The following is a 15,499-nucleotide window of genomic DNA, read 5'->3' on the forward strand; positions in this document are numbered from 1 at the left end:
ATGTATATATATGTATATATGTATATATACATATGTATATATATGTATCTCTGATGAAGCAGATTATACAAAAACATCTATATTTAAATTTTTTTATACATTTTATTCATCATTTGATGTATTTGCACTCATGTCTACTTTTAGAGGCAGGTGTGGCTGAGTGGTTAGAGCAGTCGTCCTCCAATATGAGATTTGGGGGTTCAATTCCACCAGCAGTCACATGCCAAGTGTCCCTGGGCAAAACACTAATCCCCACATTGCCTCCGATGTGTGTCCTGTTAAAATATTTTTAATCTAGACTGGTCCTATGGTTTTGATCTGCTCAGATACGGGATTATAATGAAATTATGACTCGGTTCTGACTGGGTTAAACTGGGCCAGCAAACTCCAAGTCTCCCTGGGATTTCAATATCAGTCAGGAAATAGTTTAATCTGCTTGCCACATCACGTAGAAAGGCTTTTGAAGCAATGTCTCACATATTTCCTAACACGTCAGTCCACATAAGAGCCACTGAGATCACACTTAGTCACGCCCCCTCATACACTGACAGGATGAGCTCTCCGTCTGTGAAGGCGGAGTCTTAGGACCCTATAAATGAGTAATGACACGGGACATCAGGGCTCTTCCGGGTTCTGTGAACGCGTCACAGACCGGAGAGTCCAGCGCAGTAATATGTAACTTTTCCTGCCTTTTTTAATATAATTGATCAAACTTAATTGACGTTTCCTTGATTTATTGATAGTATGAGTTGCCACTTCTGAGAGAGAGGGAACCAGAGGAAGCGGTGGGGGCTGGCTGAGGGTCCAGGGTTAGAGAGGAAGCCTGAGGCCCACGGCTAGCCCTAGCTAGCTGCAGTGACTGATGACCCGCAGTCAGCTCCCAAAACGCAACAGTCCCATTAGTGTATGAATGTGATAAAGCACTGATTATTCTTTGTATAGATATAGTAGAGTGCTGTATGAATGGGTAAATGAGGGCACAGATTGTAGTGTAAAGAGCTTTGAGTATCTTGATCAGATAGAAAAGCGCTATGTAAGTGCAGTCCATTTACCATTTCAGTTTAGATATGTGGTTTTGTTTCTTGTTTACAGATTTTTATTTTAATTATTATTATTATTAGCTTTACTTTAAAGTTTAATTATTGTTTTGTGATTTGTACATCTGTGGGTTAGAATAAAGTTGAACTAAAGGCTGTATCTCTTCTTTAAACATGTTTGAGGGAAATATTCCTGAGAGATCCAATAATTTTATGATTTTTCAGCTGAGTTAACCTTAATTAACAGATTATTTAATAGTCATTAAAGTGAAAACAGGATTTCATCATAAAACCAGCACCTCTTATTTATTTTCTTAATTTTCACTGATAAAAAAAAAATTACATAAAATGTTTTTTTTTTTATTGTTTCCACCCTTCGTGCGTCAGACCTGTCTGCCGGGATCGGGGTTTGGCCTTCATGAGCACACAAGGTCGGGGTCCAGGCAACAGCCTTCTGCGAGTCAGCAGCTTGTATGATCCTCTGTGGTTACCATCAGAGCTCAGAGCCCACAGAGCATGTAAGGCCGGGATCCCAAGCCCTGAGTCGGCATTAGACCACGGTGTTGTCATTGTTTTAAAAATCTTTAAAATAGGTCCAGCCGCTGCTCCGAGTTCCGAGAAATTTCAAATGGCAGATCTGTGTTTTGAAAAGTTTCTAAAAGATCCAGTGACTCCACCCCAACCAATCAGTGACTAACAGTGTTCTGACATCACATTTTGGTACCTACTCGGCCCTGTTGGAACCACAGAGCCAAGGGTTCTGAAAAAAGGGACCAGTTCTACGTACCGTTAATGGAAAAGCCTTGGAATCGTGCTGAGTCAAGTCAAGTTGTGCTGTACCGTTACTAATGGAAAAGGGGCAATATTTATGTCAAATTCACCACTGAGTGGCGCTGTTTCACCATGGAAATATTCTGATTCGTGCTCAATAATCCAGGTAGAAAAATCTAAAAAAGTTATATCTGGTCCTCTGGACATTCAAAAAACAAAACAAAGCCAAACAAAACAAAAAAAAATGTAGAAACATTTCGTCTTTCATCCGAAAGTTGTCGAGTCTTGGACTTGACATGCTGTGCATTCCTGTTGATGATACAGTAGAGGTGGTCAGTTTAAGATTAAAATCAGACACCACTCTGAGCAGCAGGACCACGCTTTTCCACAGAACAACTGTGTCAACTCTTGAAACTGTGCTCGAACCCGGTGGTGGACACCGGCTGTGAGGGATGCTGTCAGGCTGAAGAAGAAGTCCTATCGGGCCTTTTTGGCCTGCGGGACCCCAGAAGCAGCTGATGGGTACCGGCAGTCCAAGCAACATGTGACTCGGGAGGTTGCTGAGGCAAAAACTCGGGCATGGGAGAAGTTCGGAGAGGCCATGGAGAATGACTTCCGCACGGCTTCGAGGCGATTCTGTTCCACCATCCGGCGTCTCTGGGGGGAAAGTGATACACCACTAACACTGTTTATAGTAGGGGTGGTGTGCTGCTGACCTCAACTCGGGATGTCGTGGGTCGGTGGGCAGAATGCTTTGAAGACCTCCTCAATCCCACCGGCACATCTTCCACTGAGGAAGCGGAGCCTAGGGACTCTGGGTCGGGCCCTCCAATCTCTGTTGCTGAGGTCACTGAGGTGGTTAAAAAGCTTCTCGGTGGCAGGGCCCAGAAGGTGGATGAGATTCGCCCGGAGTTCCTTAAGGCTCTGGATGTTGTAGGGTTGTGTTGGCTTACATGACTGCAATATTGCATGGACATTGGGGGAAAGTTCCCCAGCATTGGCAGACCGGGGTGTTGGTACCCTCTTCAAAAAGGGGGACCGTAGAGTGTGTTCCAACTACAGGGGGATCACGCTCTTAAGCCTCCCTGGTAAGGTCTATTCGGGGGTTCTGGAGAGGAGAGTCCGTCGGATAGTCGAACCTCGGATTCAGCAGGAGCAGTGCGGTTTTCGTCCTGGTCGTGGAACACTGGACCAGCTCTAAACTCTCAGTAGGGTCCGGGAGGGTGTGTGGGAGTTTGCCCAACCAGTCTACATGTGCTTTGTGGACTTGGAGAAGGCGTTCGACCGCGTCCCTCGGGGAACCCTGTGGGGGGTACTCTAAGAGTATGGGGTACAGAGCCCTTTGATACGGGTTGTTATGTCCCTGTATGACCGGTGTCAGAGCCTGGTCCGCATTGCCGGCAGTAAGTCGGGCTCGTTCCAGGTGAGAGTTGGACTACGCCAAGGTTGCCTTATGGCACCGATTCTGTTCATAACTTTTATGGACAGAATTTCTAGGCCTTCCAAGGTGTTGAGGGGATCCGTTTTGGTGGCCTTAGGATCACGTCTCTGCTTTTTGCAGATTATGTGGTCCTATTGGCTTCATCAGATCATGATCTACAGCTTTCGCTGAAGCGGTTCGCAGCTGACTGCGACACAGCCGGGATGAAGATCAGTTCCTCCAAATCCGAGGCCATGGTCTTGAGCCGGAAAAGGGTAGAGTGCCCTTTCTGGGTCAGGGAGGAGGTCATGTCCCAAGTGGAGGAGTTCAAGTATCTTGGGGTCTTGTTCAGGAATGTGGGAAAAATGGAGCGTGAGATCGATAGGCGTGGTGAAGAGAGAGCTGAGTCAAAAGGTGAAACTGTCAATTTACTGATCGATCTACGTTCCTACCCTCATCTATGGTCATGAGCTTTGGGTTGTGACCGAAAGAACAAGATCTCAGATACAAGCGGCCGAAATGAGTTTTCTCCGCAGGGTGTCTGGGCTTGAGAAGCTTGATCATCAGGGAGGGACTCAGAGTAGAACCGCTGCTTCTCCACATCGAGAGGAGCCAGTTGAAGTGGCTTGGTCATCTGGTTAGGATGCTTCCTGGACGCCTCCCTGGTGAGGCGTTCCAGACACGTCCCACTGGGAGGAGACCCAGAGGAAGACCCAGGACATTCTGGAGGGACTATGTTTCTCGGCTGGCCTGGGAACGCCTCGGGATTCCTCCGGAGGAGCTGGACCAAGTGGCTGGGGAAAGGGAAGTCTGGGCCTTCCTACTTAAGCTGCTACCCCTGCGACCCGACCCCGGATAAGCGGAAGAAAATGGATGGATGGGTGGAAAGATTTCCATGACACACACCAAGCTGTTCTGCATGGCCTTCCTGTATATCTGCATGAGGATTTCTGGATTTTTCAGAACCTACACAGTGAGTGTCATGAAATAATTAAGCTTACATCTGTGTATTAGGTGAACAGCTCATCAAAAATCCTAACATGCTTAAGGACTTCCCCTTGTTCAAACGTCAGGTCATGACAAACTGAATTGATGACTGGTCTGTTTTCTCAGGATTTATACTGTTCAGTGACATACAGGTGCTGGTCATAAAATTGGAATTTCATGAAAAAGTTTATTTATTTCAGTAATTCCATTCAAAAAGTGAAACTTGTATATTATATTCATTCAATACACACAGATTGATATATTTCAAATGTTTATTTATTGTAATGTTGATGATTATAACTGACAACTAATGAAAACCCCAAATTCAATATCACAGAAAATTAGAATATTTAAGACCAATTAAAAAAGGGATTTTTAGAAATGTTGCCAACTGAAAAGTATGAACATGAAAAGTATGAGCATGAAAAGTATGAACATGTACAGCACTCAATACTTAGTTGGGGCTCCTTTTGCCTGGATTACTGCAGCAATGCAGCGTGGCATAGAGTCGATCAGTCTGTGGCTCTGCTCAGGTGTTATGAGAGCCCAGGTTGCTCTGATAATGGCCTTCAGCTCTTGTTGGGTCTGGTGTAACACATCTTCCTCTTCACAATATCTCCTAGATTTTCAATGGGGTTAAGGTCAAGCGAGTTTGCTGGCCAGTTAAGAATAGGGATACTATGGTCCTTAAACCAGGTACTGGTAGCTTTGGCACTGTGTGCAGGTGCCAAGTCCTGTTAGAAAATGAAAACTGATGATGAAACTATGCAAAGTTCTGATGACAGAGAGTTTGTGTTCCAGTGGATGGTGAGAGTCAAACAGAAGATACTGGTCTGTGTTGGTTAAACTTCAATGTTGAGGCTGTCCTCTCTTTCCATCTGAATCAAACAGTCCAAAACAGGCAGCTTGTTGTCGTTTGCATCCTCTCTGGTGAACTTGATGTTGTTATCAACTAAGTTACTGTGTCTGGTGAACACTTCTATTTCTATTTTTTTTTTATATCAGAACTTTACAGCATCGAGCTGAACGTGTCCCCATGATGACAGAAGGGAAAGAAAAGGAACAGAAACACATCCAAGAAGCTCTCCAAACATGTGGATATCTTAACTGGGCTTTTGTAAAGTCAGAGAGGAAATCAATTAAAAACACTAATAAACAGAAAAAGGAAAACAACAGACGTAAAAACATTGTCATCTCTTATGTTGCTGGAGTATCAGAGAAATTCAGAAGGATCTTCAACAAACACAACATCCCAGTACATTTCAAACCCAGCAGGACTCTCAGACAGAGGCTGGTCCACCCTAAAGACAAAACACCCATACACAAACAGAGTGGTGTAATGTATGCGGTCCAGTGCAGCGAGGACTGTCCAGACCTCTACATTGGAGAAACTAAAAAGCCTCTTCACAGACGCATGACTCAACACAGGAGAGCCAGCTCCACAGGACAAGACTCAGCTGTTCACCTCCACCTCACAGATAAGGGACACTCTTTTGAGGACCAAACTGTGCACATTTTGGACCGAGAACACAGATGGTTTGAGAGGGGGGTGAAGGAAGCAATTTATGTTAAAAGAGAAAAACCATCTCTTAACAGAGGAGGAGGCCTCACATTTCAACTTTCAAAAATGTATAATGCAACTTTGACAGATTCCCAGCCAGTTTTCACACCTGATGGGAACAGAGGGGCCTCGTCTGTGAATTAGTTTAACAAAGTCCTTAAGAAACCCCTACTGTTAAGGTGTGAGGTGTGATTTGTCAATCTACATATGTGTGTGTATCTTATCTCAGCCTTATAACCTGAACCCCTCACTCACTGCTCTTTGAATTGAGAAAGCTCCTCGGATGAGGAACAAAACGTCTTCTGTTACAAATAAAGTCCAGTTGTTTTTGTATTGAACGTTTTTTTACTTCAACTGAGCTGTACGAGAACTTTCTCCATTTCTTTTTTGAAAAAGTTGTGAACACCCGGGCACTCATTTCGCCACCAGCTCATGATCCAGCCATCTCGTCTCACTAGCTATGTTTACATGCGCAACATTTTTTGACCGGATTGAAATGTTTTCAGATTAAATAATTCAAAAGTATTGTTTAAATGGGCACAATCTGTTCATGACGAGCGTTTACAAAGTACATGCAGCGGACTTTGTTCTGAACAGAAGTACTGACATGTGCAGAGTGGTAAACTCTCCTTTAAAAAACTACAGAAGAAGAAGTTCTACTTCCGGTTTACTTCCGCGATGAACATAAACAAACCTGAGCACCCAAAATGGACCCGCGACAAGTTTTAATGATGGTGGAGATGTTACTGCACTCCCTGTCTGAGCTACAGGTGATACAGAACATTTTGAGCTTTTTGAAAGTTTCTAGTAGAAATGTTGTGTCGCTCACCGACCAGTTTAACTTCCCCGACATGCTACTATTATTAGCATTAGCCAGGCGGAAATGACAAGGTCGCACATGCGCAGTCAGGTCAGTTTGTCACCATCAGAAAAAAATGAACAGATCAAGTGTTTACATGGACACCGTTCGGGTTATGAATCGACGTAGACCACCCGTTTCGTTCTGATCACAAATTATTTCGGATCACGCTGAATAAACAAAAAATAACCAGAACGGGGTGTTTACATGACGTGATTTTATTCTGAACGGCCGTTTGATCCGATTACTTATGGCCATGTAAACATAACTACTGTGTAGCTGTATTTGACCACTTTGAGCCCATCTCTCAGTCTTTCTTGGAGCAAGTAATGTCCATCTTGAAACCATCTGGTTCCCCCTTTGGTAATGTTCCCCTTCAACTTCTAAAGGAGGTCTTTTCTATTCTGGTACCCTCTATTCTCTCTATTGTGAATAGCAGTTTAATCTCAGGTGAGGTGTCAAAAACTTTTAAACATGGTACTGTTCAACTTCCGCTGAAAAAAACCTAACCTTGACCCCTCAGTCAGTCCAACTTCAGGCATGTCTCCAGACTCCCATTTGTTTGTGGGGGTTATTGCAGGTGTCCATTCTCAGTCCTTTTCTCTTTTTGTTTTATACCTGCTGCCACAATGTGCTATTTTCCATAAACATAACATACCCTTTCATTTCTATGCCGATGACTGTCAAATTTGTTTCTCGCTGAAGCACACAAGTGCACATTCTATTCAACCTCTTCTTGACTGCCTGGCTGACATCAGGGACTGGATGTCTTCATCCATCCATCCATTATCTTTACCCGCTTATTCCATTTTGGGTCACGGGGGTCGCTGGTGCCCATGTCCAGCAATCACTGTGCCAGGGGCGGGGTACACCCTGGACGGGTCGCAAGTCCATCACAGGGACACATAGAGACAAACGAGACAAACAACCATTCACTCTCTCACTCACACCTAGGGACAATTTAGAGTTACCAATCAGCCTAACATGCATGTTTTTGGTCTGTGGGAGGAAACCGGAGTACCCGGAGAAAACCCATGCATGCACGGAGAGAACATGCAAACTCCACCCAGAAGGCCCCTGGACCGGGGTTTGAACCAGGGACCTGCTCGCTGAGAGGCAGCAGCTCTACCAGTTGCGCCACCGTGCTGCCCTGGATGTCTTTAAATTTCTTAAGTTTTAACGAGAAGAAGACTGAAGTCATGTTGTTTCCTCCTACTGGCACGATCAAGAACCATGGTATCGACCTCTCCTCTTTAGCCCTGTTAGAGAAACAGAGTCACTAATCTGGGAGTGATAACGGACCCTTCCATGAAACTTCATGTAAACATGATTGTGAAATCCTGTTTTTTCCAGCTGAGGCAGCTGTCTAAACTGAAGCCCATCCATCCATTATCTTTTACCCGCTTCTTCCATTTTAGGTCATGGGGGTCGTTGGTGTCCATGTCCAGCAATATGCGAGGAGTGGGGTACACCCTGGACAGGTCGCAAGTCCATCACAGGGCCACAAAGAGACAAACGAGACAAACAACCATTCACTCTCGCACTCAAACCTAGGGAGAATTTAGAATTACCAAACAGTCTAACATGCATGTTTTTGGTCTGTGGGAGGAAACCGGAGCACCCGGAGAAAACCCACGCATGCACGGAGAGAACATGCAAACTCCACCCAGAAAGGCCCCTGGACTGGGGTTTGAACCAAGGACATGCTCGCTGAGAGGCAGCAGCTCTACCAGTTGTGCCACTGTGCTGTCCTAAACTGAAGCCCATACTGTCCAAAAATAACTTTGAGACTGTAATCCATGCGTTTATAACATCCAGGCTCGATTACTGCAATGTGCTTCTGTTTGGAATCAACCAGACCTCCATTGCACAACTACAACTGGTCCAAAATGCTGCAGCCCAATTTTTAACTGGTATAGGCAAAATAGAGCTCATCACACCAGTTTTGGCTTCGCTGCACTGGCTCCCGGTTCACTTTCGAATTCAGGTCAAAATACTCACGTATGTTTTTAAAGCACTGAACAGTTCTGCCCCCTCTTATCTCAATGATTTGCTGCAGCCATATGTCCCACAGCGCTCTCTGAAGTCAGTTAATCAGATGCTTCTTTCAGTTCCAGGAACCCGTCGTAAGCTCAGAGGTGACAGGGCTTTCTCTGTTGCAGGTCCAAGACTGCACGGAATAACTTATCACTGCATGTCAGGCAGGCCCCTTCTTTCACCGTTTTTAAATCTCACATAAAAACCCACTTTTATTTGTTGGCTTTTGACACAGTGTGATTTGTTTTTAACCTGTCTGTATTCTACAGTGTTAGCCATTTAGTTATTATCTTTTTCCATTCACATTTATATTTTTATTTTACTTTATTTTATGTTTTGCTTTGTGCTTTGCTTATTTGTTCTACTATACAGCACTTCAGTTGGATTTGTTGCTGTTTTAAGTGATCTACAAATAAAGTGGTACGGTATGGTATCTCTAAGGGAGAGTCCAGCTACACTGAGGAGGAAACTCATTTCAACCACCTGCATCCGCATTCTCATTCTTTCAGTCACTACTCAGAGTTTGTGGCCATAGGTGAGGGTAGGAACGTAGACTGACCAGTAAACAGAGAGCTTTGCCTTACAGCTCTGCTCCCTCTTCACCACAACGGACTGGCACAGAGTCCGCAATACTGCTGATGCTGCACCAATCTGTCTGCCAATCTCACACTCCATTCTTCCCTCACTCGTGAACAAAACCCTGATTAAAGTCCTGAAAATGCTCCAAATGGAAAACAGCTCTTACCTCAATCAGAAAGTCACCCGTCCTGAGCCCCGCCTGCCATGCCACCCCACCCTCATCCACTGACTCCAGGTACTGCAGCGCTGGGAAGGCCGGTGTTGGTGTAAACTCCTCAATGGGTGTGTCAGCTAGAGCACAAAGGTGGAAAACATTTAGGGAAAGATAACGCATGTAACATCAGAACACAAGGATGAGTTGTTATTAATGAGGGAGGATGAGTTGTACCATTATTCCTCTATTGTCAATTATGCCAATTAGGTAATGACATCATTGAGTGACTTTTAGAACAGCCAATATCTAACTACTTTCCTGGGGAGTTGGCAACATGGGCCAAGGAGGCATAGAGACAGACAGCTGTGGCAAAAGAAGTCTGCATGACATTTAACACCACACACAAAGTTTATAGCAAATTAATATGCATGAATAAAGTTTTGATAAGTTTGTTGGCACATATTTCACTGTAACAGCAAGAAAATGTGATGACATACACAGTCACATCAAAACAAAGCAGCGAACCAGGGGCGATTCTAGGATCTGACCTTTTGGGGTGCTGAGCTCCCAGTACTGACAATGACTGTACCCCACGGTGTGGTTTGTGAGAAATGCAAAAGCGAACAGCACCTGGCATTCCCAGGCAGTCTCCCATCCAAGTACTAACCAGGCCCTACCCTGCTTAGCTTCCAAGATCAGACGAGATCGGGTGAGTCCAGGGTGGTATGGTGGTAAATGAGGAGTGAAGTCACAAATAGGACTTTTAAAGGATCATAACAAACAAAGACTAAACTTATGCAACAAAAAGTTGCAACATAGATGTGCATAAAAAACACACAAAATAATGCACAACTAGCTTTAAATATTAACCTTTATTTAACTATTAACTGACGGCAAAGTGTTCGTAATGCAAAACCCCGAAAATGTCAGAGGAAAAAGGGATGTTGCTCCTGAAGGTAAGGGGTGTTTACCTTTGAGACAAATTGAGGTCACCGATTGCTCAGTTGCTGACCAGTTGTTTCTATTTTTCAGAAATACTGTAGATCCTGTCCTGATGCATGCTCGTGAATAGTAAACAGCCATCAGTGTGCTGATGATCCATTGTTAGGCTGATGGTCCTTCTTGATCATGTGATCAGCTGGTTTTGGTTGTCAGCAGCAAAACTGGTTGATCCACTCTGAGAAGGTGCTATTTAAGAGACTGAGCTGAATACAGCACCTCAGACTGAGGAAGTCTTTTGGATGAAAGACGAAACGTTTCTACAATTTTTAATATATTTTTTTGGAATGTCCAGAGGACCAGATTTAACTTTTTTTAGACTGTAGATCTTGTCTAACTCTGAATGCTAGAAAATGCCTTGTAACAGCTACTTTCCTTCCCTTCATTGACTGTGGTGACATTATTTACATGAATGCTCCTGCAAGCACTCTGCAGATGCTGGATGCTGTCTATCACGGTGAGCTAAGATTCATAACTGGCTGTAACTACCGTACCCATGATTGCACTCTGTATTCACTGGTTAATTGGTCATCAATAACTTCAGGGCCTTATCTTACTCCACTTCTGTAACTTGGAACACCTTGCCAAAAGATCTGAAGTTGTCGACATGGACCACTCTAAGGGATTTTAAACAACTGCTAAGTTCATGGCAAAAACCAACAAAGACATGTTCCTGTTTTTAATGTTTTACATTGCTTCATAATGTAACATTTTTTTTCAAAATTTTTATATCATTTCTTTGATTTATTTTTCATTTCACATGCTTTTATATGACTGTCTATTGTCTATGTCTATACATCATCTGTGTTTGTTTAAAACAGGTCTCTATTGTAAATGAGTCCTCAAGGCTCAATGAGACTAACCTGTATAAATCAAGGTTGAATGAATGATAAGCATATTGGACAGATTGACAGGTGGTGTTGAGGATCTGACTAGTGCAAAAGAAAATCAAAGATTTTACAGGCTCATTTAAGACTGCCATCATTTATAAAAACTAAGCTGCCTTACAAATTTATAATTACGTTTTTTTTTTTTTCAGTGGACTGTACTTATATAGTGCCTTTCTATCTTATTTCAAGATACTCAAAGCGCTTCACACTACAATCTGTGTCCTCATTTACCATTCATGCAGCACTTTACTACATCAATACAAAGATAATTGAACAAATCATTCTAATGAGACTAATCTGTGCTTTTTTAGATCACATTCATACACTGATGGGACACACATCAGAGGCTATGAGGGGTTCAGTGTCTTGCCCAGGGACACTTCGACATGTGACTGCTGGTGGACTCAAACCCCCAACTCTCGCATTGGAGGACGACTGCTCTAACCACTCAGTCACAACCGCCCCAATCGGTGACAAAAGGCAACCTTGGCGGAGCCCAACTCTCACCAGGAACAAACCCGACTTACTGCCGGCAATGCAGACCAGGCTCTGACACCGGTCATACAGGGACCTAACAGCTCGTATCAAAGGGCCCAGTACCCCATACTCCCAGAGTACCCCCCACAGGGTTCCCCGAGGGATGTGGTCGAACGCATTCTCCAAGTCCACAAAGCACATGTAGACCAGTTGGGCAAACTCCCACGCACCCTCCAGGACCCTGCTGAGAATGTAGAGCTGGTCCAGTGTTCCACGACCAGGACGAAAACCGCACTGCTCCTCCTGAATCCCAGGTTCGACTATCCGACGGACTCTCCTCTCCTGAACCCCCGAATAGACCTTACCAGACAAAACAGAATCACATTAGAAAAAAACAGAATTACATTAAGCCAAATAGGAAGTTTTTTTTTTTTTTTAACTTTATTAACAGCATCAAACCAAACAACAGAACAATATACAGTATATCCTGATGCAAGCTCAACAATCCAGGTAGAAAAATCTAAAAAAGTTAAGTCAGGTCCTCTGGAGACCTCCGTGTTCAACTGTCCCCCTCTTACAATGCTATTATTGCTAGTATCACTCAGCCCCCTGTGGATAGCAAGCAGCCATCAGGGTGCTAATGATCCATTGTTAGGCTGATGGTCCTCCTTGATCATGTGAACAACTAGTTTTGAATGTCAACAACAAACTGGTTGACCCGCTATGAGAAGGTGCTATTTATAAGACTGAGCTGCATACAGCTCATCAGACTGAAGAAGCCTTTCGGATGAAAGATGAAACGTTTCTAGAATTTTATTTATTTTTTGTTGTTGTTTTTTGAACATCCAGAGGACCTGACAACTTTTTTAGAATACAGTACACACATATCTCCATTGTGTGTATTGTATATTGTTCTATTGTTCGATTTTATGCTGTTAAAACATAAAATAAAATAAAAAAAACTTCCTGTTTGGCTTAATGCAATTCCGTTTTTTCAAATGTCATTCCGTTTTTTTCAAATGTAATTCCATTTTTTCTAATGTGATTTGGGCCACTTCCGCTTTGGCTTAATGTAATGCTGTTTTTTCTGTGATTCTGTTTTTTCAAATATAATTCTGTTTTTTCAAATCTTGTTCATTTACACCTTAGGGCCACCGTAGATTTGTCTTTATGTTTTGGATCATTGTCTTGTTGGAAGATAAATCTCCGTCCCAGTCTCAGGTCTCTTGCAGAATCAAACAGGTTTTCTTCCAGAATGGTCCTGTATTTGGCTCCATCCATCTTCCATCAATTCTGACCATCTTCCCTGTCCCTGCTGATGAAAAGCAGGCCCAAACCATGATGCTGCCACCACCATGTTTGACAGTGGGGATGGTGTGTTCAGGGTGATGAGCTGTGTTGCTTTTACACCAAACATATCGTTTTGCATTGTGGCCAAACAGTTGGATTTTGGTTTCATGTGACCAGAGCACCTTCTTCCACATGTTTGGTGTCTCCCAGGTGACAAACTTTAAACAACACTTTTTATGGATATCTTTGAGAAATGGCTTTCTTCTTGCCACTCTTCCATAAAGGCCAGATTTGTGCAGTGTACGACTGATTGTTGTCCTATGGACAGACTCTCCCACCTCAGCTGTAGATCTCTGCAGTTCATCCAGAGTGATCATGGGCCTCTTGGCTGCATCTCTGATCAGTCTTCTCCTTGTTCCAGATGAAAGTTTAGAGGGACGGCCGGGTCTTGGTAGATTTGCAGTGGTCTGATACTCCTTCCATTTCAATATGATTGCTTGCACAGTGCTCCTTGGGATGTTTAAAGATTGGGAAATCTTTTTGTATCCAAATCCGGCTTTAAACTTCTCCACAACAGTATCTCGGACCTGCCTGGTGTGTTCCTTGGTCTTCATGATGCTCTCTGCGCTTTGAACAGAACCCTGAGACTAACACAGAGCAGGTGCATTAATACGGAGACTTGATTACACACAGGTGGATTCTATTGATCATCATCAGTCATTTGGGACAACATTGGATCATTCATAGATCCTCACTGAACTTCTGGAGTGAGTTTGCTGCTCTGAAAGTAAAGGGGCCCAATAATATTGCACGCCCCACTTTTCAGTTTTTTATTTGTTAATAAAGTTTGACACATCCAATAAATTTCATTCCACTTCACGATTGTGTCCCACTTGTTGTTGATTCTTCACAAAAAATTAAAATTTCATATCTTTATGTTTGAAGCCTGAAATGTGGCAAAAGGTTGAAAAGTTCAAGGGGGCCGAATACTTTCACAAGGCACTGTACTCTTTGTATTTATTTGTTAATTGTTAGACTTCGTGATCTGGGACCTGAGTCCGAATTTCGTACCATAAACATGCAAATGTGAGCTGGTATTAGAAAAATAAATCCTTGAACCTTGAATGTTGACTGTTGGACTGAGCTAACCCACCATCACAGACATCTACACCTCCAGATGCAGGAAGAGGGCCACCTACATCATGAAGGACCCCACTCACAGCACACACACATTTTGCCCTGCTACCCTCAGGCAGGAGTTTGCGGTAGAGATGCACCAATCCAATATCAATATCGGTATCTGTACCGATATCTGAAAAACTTCTGGATCGGGTATCGATGACAATGTGACCGATCCATTTTCCAATCCAACCTGCAGAGATTTCCGATCCATGATGCACGTTGGCTTCAATCTATGGAATGGATTTCCTGAACGGAGGCGTGTCTCATGAACCCAGAGTAATAAGACCCGCCTCACATTCAGGAAATCCAGTTCATAGTTTGCAGCAGCTACAACGTGAGGACTGAGTTAGCAGCACTGTGGCTAACAGCTAACAAACTTTTCATCTAAACATGTCCGCTGTGTGGAAGTATTTTATACTAGAAACACACAAAACAAGACAGCAACGTGCAATGTCTGCAGAGCCATAGCGTCACATTAAACTGTGGTAAAGTTAGTTTTATGACATTCTATTTTCATGGACATTCTAGCTCCGTGGCTTCAGCGTGGCGCTACTCTCGCTGAACCTGTAGCAGGCAGCCCGACCCCGGTCAGCTGTGTCCAATCTGCCCGTCTCTGAGGAGGGACCGACTGAGCGCAGCTGACCGAAATCAGGCTGCTGCTTCTTATTGAACAAGAAGAAGACGTCGCTGAAGCCCCGGAGTTTACAGAGAAGTTGATAAACTTCATCATAATTAATGACCAACCACTATCAGTTGTAGAAAACAAAGGATTTCTCAGCTTGATACTTGCAGCCAAGATATAGTTTACCCTCCAGGAGATATTTATCAGTACAACAGTAGACAATCATAAAAAAACATATGATTTGAAAATTACAAGAAAATTATATATATATTAAAAAAAAAAAAAAAAAAACCCAGCTACATTATAAAGTGATGTAAAATACTAAAAACAGGAACATGTCTGTTGGTTTATGTCATGAACTTAGCAGATGTTTGAAGCCATTTAACATTTTATTTTATTTAATTCATTCATTCATTTAAAAGAAACAAAAATTCATCAAAAAGAAAACATTGAATGAAAAGAGTGCAGAAAGAAGAAAAATCTTATATCTGCCCCTTATTTAAAAAAATATAAAACAACTTTAAACAATCATTTAAATTAATCACTTTAATATCCACTTTAAAACTAGGAATAAAAATAAACATGTTTTGTGTTAGCAGAGTTTAATTCTAACTTTAAAACTTATCCAATGTTA

General features: G+C 43.0%; 1 protein-coding gene, 1 long non-coding RNA gene and 1 pseudogene across 2 annotated transcripts in view; all 3 read right to left on the bottom strand.

The window, feature by feature from the left end:
• The window catches only part of LOC119424973 (SH3 and multiple ankyrin repeat domains protein 2), a gene marked incomplete in the record, with an annotated part of 297,817 nt that extends 288,372 nt beyond the window's left edge, over nt 1-9,445 (bottom strand). Inside the window, 1 exon segment of the mRNA XM_037692499.1 lies at nt 9,418-9,445.
• A 2-nt stretch (nt 9,446-9,447) lies between these two features.
• Nucleotides 9,448-15,499, bottom strand: part of LOC119424984 — a 95,903-nt gene continuing 89,851 nt past the window's right edge. Inside the window, exon 3 of the long non-coding RNA XR_005187543.1 lies at nt 9,448-9,542. This is a non-coding gene — a long non-coding RNA (uncharacterized LOC119424984). The remainder of the gene's footprint in view (nt 9,543-15,499) is intronic.
• On the bottom strand, nt 10,024-10,142 carry LOC119430326 (annotated as a pseudogene).

Source organism: Nematolebias whitei, chromosome 2, assembly GCF_014905685.2.
Source record: "Nematolebias whitei isolate Nwh7 chromosome 2, NemWhi1, whole genome shotgun sequence".
In the NCBI taxonomy this organism is placed as follows: domain Eukaryota; kingdom Metazoa; phylum Chordata; class Actinopteri; order Cyprinodontiformes; family Rivulidae; genus Nematolebias; species Nematolebias whitei.